Below are 17371 nucleotides of genomic sequence, written 5' to 3' on the forward strand. Positions count from 1 at the left end.
TGCCCAGCTAATTTTTTGTATTTTTAGTAGAGATGGGGTTTTACTATGTTGGCCAGGCTGGTCTTGAACTCCTGACCTCATGGTCCACCTCCCTCAGCCTCCCAAAGTGCTGGGATTACAGGTGTGAGCGAATGCACCTGACCTCATTCTGAATTCTTTCTTGTACGAGATCCAAGAACCCTCTCTTAGGGTCTGGATTGGGACCCTTCTGGTAACAATTCTAGCAGAGTAGATTTCAACCTCAGCTGTGTGCTGCAATCACCTGGCAAGTTGTAAAACCCCTGTTGTCTAACCCCCGAGTTTCTGTGGTAATTGGCCTGGGGTGCCAACTACTGGGGCAGGGGATTCTAATGTGTTAAGTTGGGAACCAGTGGCCTGTCTGAAGGCTGGAGTCTCCTCAGAGGCGACAAGGAAGGAGGCCAAACAGGTCAGAGGCCGACCAGCTCTGTCCAGGGGACAAACAGGCCATGTTCTGGGTAGCATGGGCAGGGTGCCCAGAAAGGACTGCTTGGTAGTGAAGCAAGGATTACCCTCACCATCCCCCTGAAGCCCTACCCCGACCCCAGATAAAATACAGAATGCCCAGGGAAATTCCAATATCAGATGGACAGGGAACTTTCTAGTATAAGCATGTCCCATGCAATCTTTGGGCTAGACTTATATTAAACAATTATTTGTTGTTTATCTGAAATTCAGATTTAATTGTGTGCCCTGTTTTCTGCTTTGCTAAATCTGGCAACCCTATCTCACCCCATCCCTGAGCTGGGAGTCAAGAGTCTCAGTTGTGGGTCCCAGCCTGCTGATTCTAACATGGTGGTGACCTTGGGGAACTCACTGCCCCTCTCTGAGTTTTCCTCACCTACTTATGATGTCCCTCCTGCCTCAGGGGCAGGGCAAGCTGTTCCCAGAGCAGTAACCATAGATCACAAGGTACCTGGAAAGGCATAGAGTTGTCTATAGAGGAATACAGAGCCTTTCTCACTGAGAAATCAACATTTTCCTTCTGTGGTTTGATCCCATCCATCCATCCATCCATCCATCCCTCCCTCCCTCCACTCAAGATTTTTGAATGGTTTTCAAGAATCTTCTCATTCTAGGGATGCTGACCTGAGACTAAAGCTGAGGGCAGAGCTGATCTCCAGGGTATAAGTTTTCCCTCTCTCTTCTCCTCTCTCCTTCCTTCCTTCTCCTCCCTCCTATTCTCTCTCTCTGACATCCTCAGGCATCCAGATAACAACTCCCCCTCCCTACCAAACAGAAAGAGTTCATCTCACATCGAGCAAGTAGCTGTGGTGGGCCTACTGCATGCTAGGCACACAGCCTACTAAGTGCTGAGGACACAATGGGCTCAGTCCCTCCCCACATGAAGCTTCTAGTCTGAGAGTGGAGCATGAGGGGACAAAGTTAAGTAATCCCTAAAGTGAAGACAGCATGAGAAACCTTGGCAAGTGCCCTGAAGGAAAAGAACAGGGCACTGAGAGAGTACAGAACAAGGAACCTGGCCTCGCTCCCTTGAGGATATGTCCTTTGAACTGGTAACTGAAGGGCAGGACGGGGAAAGGCATCCCAGCAGATCACTCACAAGCAAAGGAGATCTTTGAGGAATGGTGAGAAGGCTGGCATGGCTGGAGTACGGAGGAAAGGGACAGAGAGTGGCAGGAGATAGGATTGACACATTGGCAGGGCTGGCCATGCTGGGTGGTGGAGACCATGCAAAGAATTTGAGTCTGTTTTGTTTTTTTTTTAATTTTGAGACAGAGTTTCACTCTTGTTGCCCAGGCTACAGTGCAATGGCGCAATCTCGGCTCACTGCAAACTCTGCCTCCCGGGTTCAAGTGATTCCCCTGCCTCAGCCTCCTGAGTAGCTGAAATTACAGGCATGCACCACCACGCCTGGCTAATATTTGTATTTTTAGTACAGATGGGGTTTCACCATGTTGGCCAGTCTGGTCTCAAACTCCTGACCTCAGGTGATCTGCCTGCCTTGGCCTCCCAAAGTGCTGGGATTACAGGTATGAGCCACCATGCCCGGCCAAGAATTGGAGTCTTTAGCCTAACCTAGGATCCAGCAATCCTACTCCTAGGCTTCTTCCTTTTTCAGTTTCCTATTGCTGTTGTAACAAATTGCTGCAAACTTGGTGGCTTAAAACAAATCTACTATCCTACAGTTTCGAAGGTCAGAAGTCAGAAACAGTGTCACTGGGCTGTCCTCACGGTGGTGGCAGGGCTGCTCCTTCTGGAGGCTATAGGGGAGAACCCGTTTCCTTGTCTCTGCCAGCTCCCTGAGGCTGCCTGTGCTCCCGGGCTTATCCTCAAAGCCAGCAATGGCTGGCTGAGTCTTTCTCACCCTGCCATCTCTCTGGTCCTCTCACTCTACTGTTCTCTTCCACTTATAGGGATCCTATGATTACCTGGGGCCTATCTGGATAATCCAAGATAATCTCATCATCTTGAGGTCAGCCAGTTAGTAGTTTTAATTCCATATGCAACCTTAATTTCCCTATGCTGGCCTGGTGTGGCAGCTCACACCTGCAATCCTAGCACTTTGGGAGGCTGAGGCAGGCAGATTACCTGATGTCAGGAGTTTGAGACCAGCCTGGCCAACATGGTGAAACCCTGTCTCTACTAAAAATACAAAGTTTAGCCGGATGTGGTGGCAGGTGCTTGTAATCCCAGCTACTTGGGAGGCTGAGTCAGGGAGAATCACTTGAACCTGGGAGGCGGAGGTTGCAGTGAGCCAAGATTACGTCACCACCCTTTGGCCTGGGAGACAGAGCATGACTCCATCTCAAAAAAAAAAAAACCCACAACAAAGAAACAACCCCCCCCGCAACAGAAATCAGCCAGGTATAGTGGCACATCCTGTACTCCCAGCTACTTGGGAGTCTGAGGCATGAGAATTGCTTGAAGCTGGGAGACAGAGGTTGCAGTGAGCCAAGATTGCACCACTACACTCCAGCCTGGGTGATAGAGTAAGATTCTGTTTCAAAAAAAAAAAAAAAAAGTTTTCCCTATGCCATGTAACCTAACACATTCATGGCTTCTGGAAATTAGGACACAGACATCTTTGGGGAACCATTATTCTGCCTACCACACTAACCCAAGAGAAATAAGTATAATATTTGTCAAAAGACTTGTGTAGGAATGTCCATAGCAGGCTGTCTTAGTGTGTTCCTGCTGCTGTGACTAAATACCTTAGACTGGGTAATTTACAAGTAATGGAAATTTGTTTCTCATGGTGCTGGAGGCTGGGAAGTCCAAGATCAAGCTGCTGGCAGGATTGCTATGGGGGAAAGCTAGCTGGCTGCTTTCAAGATGGTGTCTCTCGTATCCTCACATGGCAGAAATTCCCTTGTGCCCTTTTATAAGGGTCCTAATGCCATCTGCCCTCATGGCCCAATCACCTCCAAGGGCCTCACCTCTTAATACAATCACTTTGGAGGTGAAGAGCCAACATATGAACTCTGGAGGGACACAGACATTCAAACCACAGCACATAGCGAAGCTTTATTCACAAGAGCCCCAAGCTGGAAAAAGCTCCAAAATCCACCAACAGATTATCAAATCATTGTCTATTCATCTCACGAAATATTACACACAATAAAAAAGAATGTACACACAGGCCGGGACTGGTGGTTCACGCCTTTAATCCCTGCACTTTGGGAGGCCGAGGTGGGTGGATCACGAGGCCGGGATTTGGAGATCAGCCTGGTGATCCATGGTGAAACCCCATCTCTACTAAAAATACAAAAATTAGCCAGGCATGGTGGCGGGCACCTGTAATTCCAGCTACTTGGGAGGCTGAGGCAGAAGAATTGCTTGAACCTGGAAGGCAGAGGTTGCAATGAGCCCAGATCATGCCACTGCACTCCGCCTGGCAACAGAGCAAGAGCCTGTCTCAAAAAAAAAAAAAGAATGTACACACAATAACACAGATGAATCTCACAGACATAATGTTGAGCTATAGAAGCTAGACACAAAAGGCTGCAAACTAGGCAATGCCATTTGTAGGAAGTTCAGGAACAGCAAAGCCAATCCACAGTACAGAAATCCAAATAGCGGTTACTTCTCGGGGGTGGGAACTGACTCTGAAGGGGACAGAGGGCTGAAAATTATCTGAGTCTTCATCTGGGTGTGGTCATAGGTATGCACATATATAGAAGTTTGTCATGCTGCGTGCTTTACTGTCTATGAATTATATCTAGAAAAATTGAAGTCTGCATTTCAAAGGCAACGGGAAATTACAGCAGAGTTTCAAGCAGTGACATGACATAATCTGGTGTTCACTTATAAAAGGTCACTCTAAGACCAGGCGCAGTGGCTCATGCCTGTAATCCCAGCACTTTGGGAGGCCAAAGCAGGTGGATCACCTGAAGTCAGGAGTTTAAGATCAACCTGGCCAACACGGAGAAGCCCCATCTCTAACAAAAATACAAAAATTAGCCGGGCATGATGGCCTATGCCTGTAATCCCAGCTACTTGGGAGCCTGAGGCAGGAGAATCGTTTGAACCCAGGAGGTGGGGGTTGCAATGAGCTGAGATCTCACCACTGCACTCCAGCCTGAGCAACATAGCGAGATTCCACTTAAAAAAAAAAAAAAAAAGGTCACTCTATCTGTTGGGTGGAAAACAGATGAGATATGAGAGCAGCTGCTATTGCCCTGAAGACAAAGGTGCCCTGGACTTAGGAGGTACTGAGGGAAATGGACAGAAGTGAGTGATTTCAAATATATTTAGGAGAAAAAATCAACAGGACATGATTTAGGAGATATATGGTAGTTGAATAGACAGATTAACAGGTTGAGAAGTAGATGGATGAATGGGTGAATGGATGGATGGATAGGTGAATGGATGGATGGATGGATGGATGAGTGAATAGGAAGGTGCATGGGTGAATGGACAGACTGGGTGGATGAATAGGTAGGTGGATGGTTGGGTGGGCAGATGGGTGGTTAGGTCTGCAGGTGTGTAGATGAGTAGATGGGTGAAGAGGTGGGGGAGAATGAGTATGTGGGTGAATGAGTGGATGGATGAACGCCCTCAAGAGGAGACTCTCTCCTCTGGTTGTTGGTGTCCAGAAAGCGTAGATGAATCACACTAGTCAGTAAATACCCGAGTTTTCCTCTGAGACATCTGTATTTACTCTCCCATAGCTCCCCAGTGCCCCAGGGAGAAAAACTAGTTGCTACAATACCCATCAGTGAGCAGACACAAATAGGCTGGGTTGATGAGATGCAAGGATCTCCCAATCCTCTGGGCATTTCAGGGAAGTGCTGGTGATATCCAAGCTAATGGGGAATTAAGCAGAGGTGGAAAAAGCTCCCACAACTTCCCCTAGGAAGCCATCGGTCCTTGTTCTCCTCCCTCTTGTCCTGATCACCAGACCACCATCACAGCCACCACCCCCAGCATCTTCTCTGTCACCACCTCCATTACAACCATCACTACACAGATTTTTGAGACTCTGACTGCAAATTGTGTTTACTCGGGTAAAATATAGGGGCCTGTAGGTGCCTGTCTGGCAAGAGGGAACAACTTACCTCTTGGTTGTGGCTGACCTTTTAACCCCTGGGGTACTAGCAAAGCCGTGTGGTCCAGCTCTCACTTCCCGCCTGTTTGGTCCTGTGATCCATTCCTGTTACCTCATGGCAGGAGGGACAAGGAAGGCAGGGAGAGAAAAGTCCTGGCAGTGCAGGGAGAGTCGCTGTTTTCAGAAGCAAGAGGGTCTGAAATCTTACCAGGAGAAGCCCGGGTGATCCAGAGCTGGCTCCAGGTATCCCGAGGTCCATTTCCCATGCATTTCCTAGACCTTGCAACTGGCTAATTTCTCTGCCTGTATGAGTCTGGCAGCCCAGACTCCAGAGCTTTTCTCCGGCCTCCCCAGACAGGCTGAGTTTGTGCTATTCGGGTAAACAACATTCCCCTTGGTTGTCAGAGGCAGACTTATTTACCTGGTAGCAGCAGTTCCTTCCTACCCACCCTCTCAGAGGCAGCAGGACTCAGGGTGGGAACCAGCACTCTGTCACATGCAAGGGTGGAAGACCCAGCATCAGAGGAGTGGGCAACAGATCTCACACCAACACGGGGATCCAGGGCTGTGTACTGCAAAGTCACAGTCACTGTTTAACTCGGCGGCCTCTCTGGACTTTCTACACCTGGGAGCAAGCTAGGCTAAAGCCATCACACCCCAGAGCTGTGATTTCATCCAGTTACCATATACCCTGCATCCAAGCTAAAACATTGTCACTGGATCTCCCTCAGCCATAACCAGATACTTTGTACTTTAAACTCCTGCATGCTTTGAATTTCCCCCACCCCTTAGCCCAGGTGTCATATTGGCACCTCCGTCTCATGCAGTGAGGAAAGGTGGTTACTGAGTCCCTGCCTCCACAGGGCACTGCAGTCGGGGGTGGTGCCCAGCTCAGGAATTCCGCAGTTGTCTTTCTGCAGGCAGCTCTACCCGACTGCAGTCACTGACCAAGCCATCCCATCCTGCAGCTGCTGAGCTGAGTCTTGGGCAGGGTACAGCTGTGCCAGCTGTCGGAGATAGATTACACGATGAAGCTCGGCTGTGACTCACATTCCAGCTCAGGGGAAATGCGCAAAAGTTCTACACTGCCTTTGGGGTGCAAAAAATCATCTTGGTTTTGTCTTGCAAGATGTTCGGCTTGTGGAGGGTGGGGCAGATGGAGGAAGGGGGTGGGGAGGAGGCAGGGGGCAGGTCTGTCTCCAGCCAACTGCCTGTCACACACCCGCCACAGCTCCTAATAACAACACTCAGCATTTAATCAGCCCCTTTGTGGATGCAGACGCTGTCACACTCATTAATTAGTTAATCTGCTCAGCCCCCCTGGGAGGAAGAGTCATGTTATTATCCCTACTGGGACTCAGAGGGAAACTGAGGCCAGAGTGGGAACTTGGCACAGAGCAGAGGGAGCACAGCCTGACAGCTGGACTGGGACCAGCGTAGGTCTTGTTGTCGGTTCTGGTGCCCTTGCTCTTGTCCTCCTTCCTAGCCCCTGTCTGCTCCAAAGACACTCGGCCAAACTCTGAACTGGGCCTGAAGGTGCTCAGAGAGAAGGCCAGGCATGGCTTTGGGGCTGAGGCAACAGGATTGCTTGGACCTGGGAGGTGGAGGTGAAGAGGATGAAGCTCCAGTAGCTGGACCAGGGCAGGCCAGTAGGGAGTGTGTGATCTGGAACACCCACCCTTTCTGAGAGTGTCCTGGAACTAGAAATAGAGTTGATGAGGGTGCCTCTCTCATCAAAATGCCTGCTTCCTGTGCAGGCGGCTCTGGGTTTTGATTGTGTGTCTGGTGGTTTTAGAATGGAACGGAGGAACAAATCCAGCAGGAGGCTCCATTGTGGTTTCACTGGAAACTGGGATTGACTATTTGGGGAATTTTTTTTTTTTTTCTGAGATGGTTTCACTCTTGTCTCCCAGGCTAGAGTTTGACGATGTGATCTAGGCTCACTGCAACCTCCGCCTCCCAGGTTCAAGCAATTCTCCTGCAAAAACCCCGTCTCAGCTTCCCAAGTAGCTGGGATTACAGGCGCAGGTTACCATGTCCGGCTAATTTTTGTATTTTTAGTAGAGACGAGGCTTTGCTGTGTTGGCCAGGCTTGTCCCAAACTCCTGACCTCAGGTGATCCACCCACCCCAGCCTCCCAAAGTGCTGGGATTACAGGCGTAAACCACCTTGCCCGGCCCATTTGGGGATCTTACACACACACACACACACACACACACACACACACACACACACCCCATGAACCCGCAGCCCCCATGGAGCTCCTCCTACATCACTGTGCCCAGTGGTCAATGTCACTGGAGGCCTGCTCAGATGCGTTACAGCCACTGCTCAGCCCTCAAGAAGAAGACTTAGGTCAGTCTGTCAGGCAAAGAATCCTGACCGAATGAGATGCAGGCAGGAGACCTGCAGAGCACAGAAGCAAGGCATTAGAGTGAGGAAGTCCAAAGTACCTTCTAGTTTGTGACCAATTGCAAAAATTAAGACTGGAGTCTCTCCCTGTCTTTCTTTGCTTGTTACTAGAGTTGCTGAAGATTAAATAATTAGCAACTCCCTCCTTTAAGAAAATGCCAGTCTGGCCAACATGGCAAAACCCGCCTCTACTAAAAAAAAAACACACAAAAATTAGCCAGGCTTGTTGGCACATGCCTGTAATCCCAGCTACTAGCGGGGCTGAGGCAGGAGGGTTGCTTGAATCTGGGAAGCGCAGGTTGCAGTGAGCTGAGATCATGCCACAGCATAACACAGCAAGACTCCGTCACACACAAAATATGAATCACAATTTGAAAATGTCTTTCCTATCTTTCCTTTTTCTTTCACCTAACATTTATGTATGTATATATGTATTTGTTTATTTATTTGAGACAGAGTCTCACTCTGTGCCCAGGCTGGAGTGCAGTGGAGACACCTTGGCTCACCGAAACCTCTGCCTCCAGGTTCGAGCGAATCTCCTGCCTCAGCTTCCCCCGTAGCTGGAATTACAGGCGCCTGTCACCACGCCCAGCTAATTTTTGTATTTTTAGTAGAGATGAGGTTTCACCATGTTGGTCAGACTGGTCTCAAACTCCTGACCTCAGGTGATCCACCTGCCTCAGCCTCCCAAAGTGCTGGGATTACAGGTGTGAGCCACCACACCCAGCCACCTAACATTTCTAAGAGTGGTGCTTCTCAGCCTTTCACGTGCATTCAAGTCATCTGGGAATCTTGTTGCCAAGCTGAGATTCTTGGGCCTGAGATTCTGCATTTCCATCAAGCTCCTGGGTGGCGCCAATGGCTCACTCTGAGTAGCCACAGTTCAAAGGATTCGCTGATAGTAAGTTACCCTTTAATTCAGTTAAATGGCCTGATGGGGTCATTCACCTTGAAGATCTTGAAATAATAGTAGCCTCATGGCATCAAGTGTGACTGTTGGAACTTGTTTGGTGAGGACAACTTTGGAGAAATGGGAAGAAAGACTGGCGTGTGTGGGCTCACATGTGTGCACATGGACATTTGTGAGTTTGTGTGCATGGGGCAGCTAAGGGGTGGATTGTAGTAGACAGTCTTTGGAATGGCTGCTCAGGTCATGATTCTCCTCCTCTGCGAGTGTGTCTCAATAGGGAAAAGTGACTGACATGTTTGTATCACACACAAGGCACTTTCTGCCCTGACCATAGCTGATTGACTGTGGCCCAATCTGGACTAATGAGATTCTTTTTTTCTGGGAATCCAGAACCTTGAACCAAGAGACATTAAGTCTGGCAGTTTTGATTCTGATTAGTGGCAATGATCTAGAAAGAAGATCCCTAAACTGATATTGCTACAGTGGGCCCTTAAAGTCTCCCCTGATTTCTGCCCTTCCTGAGCCTTGAGGAATTCAACTCCTCCTTGAATCCCCTGAGGTGTCCCACTGGGTATATGTGCCCACTCCCCATTTTCTTTGTTACCTATGTGAGTTTGCGTTCTAAATAATCACAGGTAACAGAACTCCTTCCAGAAGTGGCTCCATCTGCTTCAATAGAAGGCAGTCCTGGACTCACAATCTCATTTCCAACCCAAATGTTCAGGTAATTTTCAGACTGAGGCTTCTCCTCAACCCCAGGCCACTGCTACACACACCTTCTTGTTCACCTATGGCTCCCACTTGTACTGAACTGCGCGATCACTGTCATTCTGGGGGATGGCACCAGGGCCTAGTAAACATTTTAGAGGCATTTCTCTTGCCTGAAAGAAACACATTCTTCCCCTTTTTGTCTCTGATGAATCTTTACCGGATCTTTGAGACCCAGCTGAGTCATCCTGACCTGCAGACTGGACTCCCACCCCCAGGCTTAAATTCCTTTCCAAGAGCTCTGCCTGTGCTCTCTGCTTAGCTCCTATGTTAAAACCCCATCCATCTGCGTCTCCTCCCCAGCAGAATGAGCTCCTTGAAGGCAGGGCCCGCCTTCTACTCCTCTCTGTCCTCCACTCCCCCAGCTCGGCACAGCGCTCCCAAGGAGGTGTAAGCGACTTATGGTGAATGAATGGGCGTGAAGGGGAACAGGAGGGGCGGTTTTCTTCATTTATCAGAAATTCAAAATTGACCAAGCAAGCCCCTTTGGAGGCCAGGCACGATGCTGGACACTGGGCGCGGGGGCTGGGGAGGAGGGGGTACCCAGATGCTAAAGATGTGCTCCGACTTCTCAAGCAGCGCTCAGTCACCCCGAGGAGGTGGGACCCGTCTCTCTCCTCCCCACAAATGAACCAGTTCTCCAGTGATCCTACTTGCTTTTTTCCCCTCTCCCACGCTAAAACTGGTCACGAGGGGCCTAAAGGAGGGGCACCCAGGCAGCTCCCTTCCCGCACGCAGCGCGCCCAGTCCAGCCCCTCCCGGCCGCCCACAGGGCCCCCAGCCGCGGCCTGAGCCCGGCGCCCACCGCCTCCACGCGCAGGGCCCCCGCCCGCAGAAGGTTCGGCTCGCCCGGGCCTCGACGCCGCTCCCCTCCCTGGCGCCAGAGGGCGCTGCCGCACCACGACCGTCGCCATGGTCACCGCTGGCGGCGGAGAGGGGTTTACGTAAAGGACGCAGCGTCCCCCGGGGGGCGGAGGCGGCCTTCGCGCCGGCGCCGGCGCCCTGCGGAAGCGGCGTTAGTGAATCGGGGCCTTGGGGAGCCCAGGATGGAGGTGGCGGTCGCGGCGGCGGGCCGAGCCCTGCGGAGGGCGGGAGGTAAGGGGGGCCTCGGGCGCGGCGGGCCGGCCCGGGGCGCGGGCGCGGTGCAAGCGGTGCGGCGGGCTGGGCAGTGTCCAGGGCGCGCGGTGGCCGGCCCGACGGATCGGCTGGCGGAGTTGCAGCTGCCACGCGCGCCCGTGGCAGGTGTGAGGTCTGTGGAGTCCCTGGCACGGGCGTGGGGATGGTGACACGCGTGGCACGGGCGTGGGCAACGTGGGTCCGGCACAAGCAGCGTGGTTTTCCTGGCACCGGTGTCAGAAGACTCGCCTCCACCTTGGTGCCGTGGTGGCCGCCCAGGTGTGAGACGGTGCAGCTGTCTGCACAGGTAGGTGATGGACACGGCGCTCAGACTGGTTCTGGGCTGAGTGGCCGGCTCGTGCCGGCATGGTGGTGCTGCTGGCATAGGTGTGAGGAAGTGCTGCCGTTGCTTGGGTGTTGGGATGGTTCTGGCCTTGGGCTTGACATGGTCTGGGGTGATAGCACTGGGAGCTTGAAGAATTGGTTTCCTCAGCATGGCTAGAGTTCGTGGTGTGACTGTGAGAAAGGGCCTTGGCACGCTCTGGTGCAGGTGGCTGCTTGGCACTGCCACGGGGGGAATCCGTGGCCCTCCCACCCTGATGAATGGGAAGGGTAAATGCCTATGCTTCCTCACGGGTGATGAAGGGGACACTGCCTCTGTCCTGGGGGTCCAGTTTTAATTCCTGTTGGGTACACTGCACTGAGGAGGGCAGAGAGGGCTGGGAGAAGGTTGCTGTCCTTTATAATGGGCATAAACAAGAGATGCCAGAAGAAGCTTCTACCACAGGGTCCCTGATGATAGCCCAGACAGAGACCTGTCCAGGTACTACCACTGTCCTGGACTCCCTATTCGTGTAGCTTTGGAGAAGAAGGGAGGGGTGGATGCTTTTCAGTGGTGGTCACTGTCCTGGAATATATCCTAAGAAGCAAGCAGGGCTGGGAGGTAACCCCGGTCAGCGGTCAGGGAGTGGTATGGTTCACCATTTCTCTGTAGTCACTGGGTCCTGCCTTCTCCTAGGGTTAATGGGTTCACTCCAGGGTATCTCTCTTCTTTGATGCTTGGCAGCCTTTGGGTTCAGAGGATTGGATCGATTGGGGGATGCTTGAAGGATGCTTCTGCAGGCACTAGGAGTCTGCTGGGGACACCTAAAGTGTGCTGGGATTGTATCTACTCTCACCAGTCTTTGGGAAGCTTTGAGTGAAGGTATCACTCGGCATCACCTAGTGCCTTACTTTATAGAGGAGCAATTTCCAGCCCCTGACCCCAGGAGAGGTCTTAGGGTATGGGGGACATCTTCAGTTCTTTGTGGATCTTTCGGGGGAATGGGATCAGTGGTAAAAGAATACCAGGGTTGAGCTTGTGCTGGGGAAGGCACTTAAGAGTCCAAAGAGATGATGGTGAGGGTTTTGGAGACTAGGGTGGCAGGTGGTCGCCAGATTGCCAAGGTGGGTGCTTGGAGATGCTGATGAGTTCCCTATAGCTGGAGCATTGTCCAGCGCCCTTGGAGTCAGATCACTGGAATTCCAGTGTTGGCTGTGTGACCTTCAGCAGGTGACTACACCAATCAAGGCATATCACATGGTAGTCTGGTAGTAAAGAATGAAAGGAAATGGTGCACGTGGAAACCCTTTGCAAACAGCGAAAGGCTGTACAAAGGTCAGAGTCTCATCAAGTAAAGAGACCCGGGCTGGAGGCAGGAGCCACAGGAAATGGAGGCACGGGATGTGATTGGGAGGAAGGGAGCCGGAAGGTCGAGGGCCTGTCATGGGGAATTAGAGGCCATGAGCGCACATGCTCCTGGTGGGGGCCAGTGGATCCGTTGACACTGTGAGTCAGCTGCTGAGCTGGAACCAGGCCCCCAGTCTCCTGAGGATGGTCCTGAGCATGGTCCCGGCAGCTGTGAAGTCCTGCAGGAATGGCTCAAGCAGGAGGAAGCACTTTGCTTGGGTGGCAGACATGCCTCGTCACCAGGGTGGGTCTGGGAGGTGTCTGTGGCTGACAGATCTGGGGTACCAGTGTGGGAGGAAGACTTGGGAAGTGTGTGTTTTCTCCTGAGAATTTCCTTTGGCTCTGGGTTCTGAGAACAGGGGTGGGGAGCAGTCACATCAGCGTCTTTTGGGCTGTGGCCTGAAGGAAATGAAGTGGGTCAGACCATCCATTGATTGATGTGGCTCGGGCCTGGATGGTCCTGCCGGAGGTTGAGGCTGGATGGCAGGGGGACCCAGAGAGTGTGGAGGATACCCTCAGACACATGGGGGAAAGGAAAGGAGGCTACGGGCACCATTAGAGGGTGCTCTGAGAGCAGACAGGTATGGCACATCTCCCAGTGCGGCCCCACTTCTGGCCAAAGTTCCTTCCCAGGTTGGGAGGATGAGGGCGGCTGCACAAGGCTTTGCTCTCTGCCACTGGGAGCCTAATTCCCCATGACGAGCTGCAGAGCCTGAGTTGCAGACCCTGCCCCGTGGTGCTGGAAGGCCTGTTTTCATCTAACCCAGGCTGTTTCTCCAGCATTCCCTGTGGTGTCTGCCTTAGCCACCAACCAACCCATTTCACATCCTTGCTCCCCAAAGTGGAAGGTTTTTGCCCTGTGTCCAGGCTGCATTGTCAAGCCATGTGAGTAGAAGGACACGACCCTGCCAGACCCAGGGTTGTGAGCTGATTTTCCATGCTGTGGACTTACCCTGTCCCAGTGGCTGCCACCCAGACACTGTCCGGCATTGCAGGTGCTTTCCTGGTTGTTCTCACATCGGTCTGAGGGGTGTCCAAGGCCTGTCCCACCCGCTCCCTGCGGCGCCTTCATACTTCCCCCGAGGAGTTGCTGGGCACATCAGTTCATGCTTGGAAAGCTCTCTTAAGTGCAGAGTCCATTAAGGAGGAAGTCTCCAGCCTCCCTGTTGTGAATATTCAGTATTCAAGTCCCCTCAGCTCACCCTCCACACCTCCGCCTGTTTGTTCTGATTTATGGCTCAGCTTTATAGTTTGGGGTTCCAGGATCCCTTTTCAGCCACTGTTTGCCATCTGCTTGGGATGGAGGGACTGCACAGCAGCGCTGGGTGTCAGGCAGGGCAGATCTGAAGACACTGCGAGGAGGAGTTGGCTTCTGTCCCCCAAAAGGAGAGCTGAGCTTTCTTCCCAGTCCTGGGGTTTGGGGGCAGTAGGAAGCCCAGCCAGGTTAGCACCCTTGTCATTGTGAACAGATGCTGAATTTGAGTAGGTTCCAGGTTCCAGGTTCCAGCAGAGGCAGGTGGCCAATCACTTAGGAGTGGACCTTGAGGTCAAGCATCTCCCTGGAGCTGCGATATTTCAATCCTGCTCCTCATAGTCCCATTTTCCTTGTCCATGTTTCTCTCAAAGTTGCTTTATTCAGCTCCTGGCAATTCCTCAGCTGCCCCATAAATCAGTGCCTGGCTGCTTTGCTTTAGGGGTGCCAGGGAGCCAAGCATCTGTGGCCAGAGGATGCTGGACCAGAGCTGACAGCAGCAGGTCAGAAGGCTACAGCTGAAAGCATGGCTTGTCGGTGGAAGCCACTCCTCCCCCAGTTCCTCTCCTCGAGACCAGAGGGGAAGCTCAGTGTTCAGTCACCTGTTGGCCTGTCACTCCAGGAGTTCAGTTTCTCACTGGACTGGCTTTACATTACAGTCCAGCGGACTGGGCAAGTAGCGCTGGGGGAAATATGAATGAGCATGTGGTCGGAGGAAGATAAATCTTTTAGAACCGCGGAGCCCAAGATATTGCAGGATGCGGTTACTTCCCCAGTGGGCAGGGCTGAAAATGGCTTATTTTGATTTTCTTTTTTTGTTTCTGATACTGACTTGGGCTGGGCGTGGTCTTTCTGGGTTGGATGGGAAGCGTGAGTGTGGGTGTGGACGTGGGTGTGTGTGTGGGCAGGAAGGACCCAGGAAACTGCCTTATCTGTGAGGACCTCTTTGCTGCTGAGGAAGGAGTCCAGGGAGATGCCGTGGCGGGGATCGGTGTGACCACGGGTGAGGGTGTTGTTTTCATAGGGCGTTTGGCAGGAATGCCCAAGTCCTCTAGATGGGGATGGGGCTGTTGTCACCGCGAGGCTACCCTGGGCATGCACCTGTATAAAGCTGCTTGTGCCCATGAGTGCTTCTGTGGGAAGTGAGGGCTGAGGGGGTGTGGAGCGCCTGGTGGTGTCTGGCTGGCCTGGTCTTGGTGGGTGTGTGGAGCCTGGGCTCTTGACAGCAGGAGGGAACAGTGGGAGTTGGAGGAGGCTGCCTTCAGGCTGTGGGAGGGCGGAGGGTGGGTTTCATACCTCATGTTTTGACTTTTAACATGAGGGGCCGAGTGCTTTCTCAGTATTCCTTAGAAGGAAGGTGGGCTGCAGGCGGGGCTCTCACACACCCTTCTGTGCGCTACCTGGGGGCGTCTCACACGCCTGCTTCCATGCTCCTCCTCAAGCCACCTGGAAGTCAGCTGGGGACAGTCCCCTCCCCCCATGACAGAAGATAGCATCATAGCCCATGGGTGGTTATGACTTTAGACTCTGGAGCCTCACAGGCCCAGACTGGATGCTGGCATACCTCAGTTTCCTTACCTGTAAGATGGGGACAGTAAAACCTCTGAGGGCGTAATGGCAAGAATTCTACCGAGCAATGGCCGGCACATGGATCATGAGGAAAGCATGCACTGAAAAAATGTTTTTGCTCTTGCAGCCGGAATCCTTTCCACAGAAAAGTGGTTATGTCATGATCTGCATATATTAGCAGCAGGGAAGATGTAATGGGTCTCATTACTTGATGAGAAGTTGGCCCCCCACATCCTTGGGATAGACAGAATCTTGCATATCCATCAACAGTGTTCTCAGCAAGAGTCTCTCTTAGCCTTGAGGAATGTCTCCACTTGGACATAGTCGATAGCTGTTTCTTGAGCACCTGCTGTGAGCCAGGGGTCAGTGAGGACACCTAGAAGGTGTAGATTCTGACCTCAAGTGACTTAAAATCTATTGAGAAAATATTAATTTCTCCCCCCCCCCTTTTTTGAGATGGAGTCTCTGTGTCACCCAGGCTGGAGTGCAGTGCCGTGATCTTGGCTCACTGCAACCTCTGTCTCCTGGGTTCAAGCAATTCTCCTGCCTCAGCCTCCTGAGTAGCTGGGATTACAGGCATGCGCCACCACGCCCAGCTAATTTTTTTTGTATTCTTAGAAGAGACAGGGTTTTACCATGTTGGCCAGGTTGGTCTCAAACTGCTGAGCTCAGGTGATCTGCCCGCCTTGGCCTCCCAAAGTTCAGGGATTACAGGTGTGACATAATTAATTTCTAGAAGTAAGTGACACCAGAGATCAAAGGAAGGAGAGTTACTCGAGCCAGGGAGACTCAGGTGGGCACAGCCTTTTTACGTGGGCCATGGGGACCTGTGGACACAGGAAGGTGATTGTAGAGGAACTGGCAGCAATGGGGGCGGGTTGGGGGGTGACTGGTGGCTGGAAAGGAGACCTGCTGCCTGTTTGCTGTCTGGCTCTAGTGTAGCACGCACACAACAGAGGTGGTGAAAGGTTAGGTTGGAAAAATTAGTTGGAGCTGGGTCCCCGGGAGCCACGATGGCAGGGCTAAAGGTTTAGTCTCCAATCTGTGAACACATGGGCGTTCACTGAACTGTGCTGAGCAAGGGTTGGGGGCTGGTGCGACCCCCTGGGAAGAGTTGTGTGGCAGCAGGTGCCAGGGTACTGAGGGACAGGAGTTGGGGGTGCCCAGCTGCAGAAGGCTCGAACCAGGGCAGTGGCCATTCTGTAGGAGAAAGGGAGAGACCAAGCCTGGCTGATTACGGAGGAGAGACAGAAGCCGTGAGATGTGTCAGTGCGGTACTAGGAGGGGAAGGGCTGGGAAGTGGGGCCGGGAAGCTGAACTGGGCCTCGGGAGTCGCTGCCTGGAATGTGCTGGCCACACTTGACTGTCAGGGGGTTTGGCTTCCGTCAGTGCTGGGTGGGGGTGTGAGGGCCAGGTTTTCAGGGCTGCCCTCAAGGGCGTTCCTATCCCCGAGGACCCACTGAGGGGTTCCAGTGTTCCCCAGTATTTATTTCCAGGCATTTGATCATTTTCTCACCAAATTACCCCTTGAAATTTCGCCTGCCTGAGTTCAGCCCAGGAGGTTACTACTATTCTGGGAAGTTTCATCAAAACCCTTTCAGCGTTTGGGAGTTCTCTGAGCTGGGGGAGGTTGGGAGGAGAACAGGGCTTGCCCTCACCTGTGTTTGGGGGCAGCTCCTGCGAACCAGTCCTACACCTGGAGAAGGTCCTGGCCAGGAAGCCTGCGGCTCTGGGGTGGAAGTCTGGGCGGTGGGCCTCGGCTGTGGAAGGTGAGACAGGAGGCTGCTTCTAATTCATCCTGAATGGGCCCCTTGTCATTGTCTCTCCTGGAGCCATTTAATTAATTGATGATGGATGTTCCTGGACTTCCTTGAGGTTAATCTATTATTGATGTCCCTTCATTTATATAACACACCCTGCACCTCCCAGCCCCTGGCTGCTCCTGCAGTAGAGTGAGCTCCCTGGGGCTGCACCTCTGTCCTCTGTGGACAGAGCCCTGCACTTAGCTTTCTCAAAGCCTTCCAGGTTTGGGGTCAGGGAGGGCACCAGAGCATGTCTCCAGGAGGCTTTGCTCAGCCACAAAAT

The 17371-nt window shown here is 52.4% G+C and overlaps 1 protein-coding gene across 6 annotated transcripts in view; it reads left to right on the plus strand.

The window, feature by feature from the left end:
• Positions 1–10585: 10585 nt before the first annotated feature.
• Positions 10586–17371, plus strand: part of DAGLA (diacylglycerol lipase alpha) — a 70778-nt gene continuing 63992 nt past the window's right edge. For 4 of the 6 annotated variants that reach the window (XM_035262916.3, XM_078341176.1, XM_002755483.7 and 1 more), the window contains exon 1: positions 10586–10715. The gene's annotated coding sequence lies outside the window, so the exon portion shown is untranslated. Of the gene's footprint in view, positions 11044–14651; positions 14721–17371 lie in introns of those variants that run through there. The other 2 variants (XM_035262918.3, XM_078341175.1) reach the window with 2 other exon arrangements.

The sequence above is a fragment of the Callithrix jacchus genome, chromosome 10 (assembly GCF_049354715.1).
Source record: "Callithrix jacchus isolate 240 chromosome 10, calJac240_pri, whole genome shotgun sequence".
Taxonomy (NCBI): Eukaryota; Metazoa; Chordata; class Mammalia; order Primates; family Cebidae; genus Callithrix; species Callithrix jacchus.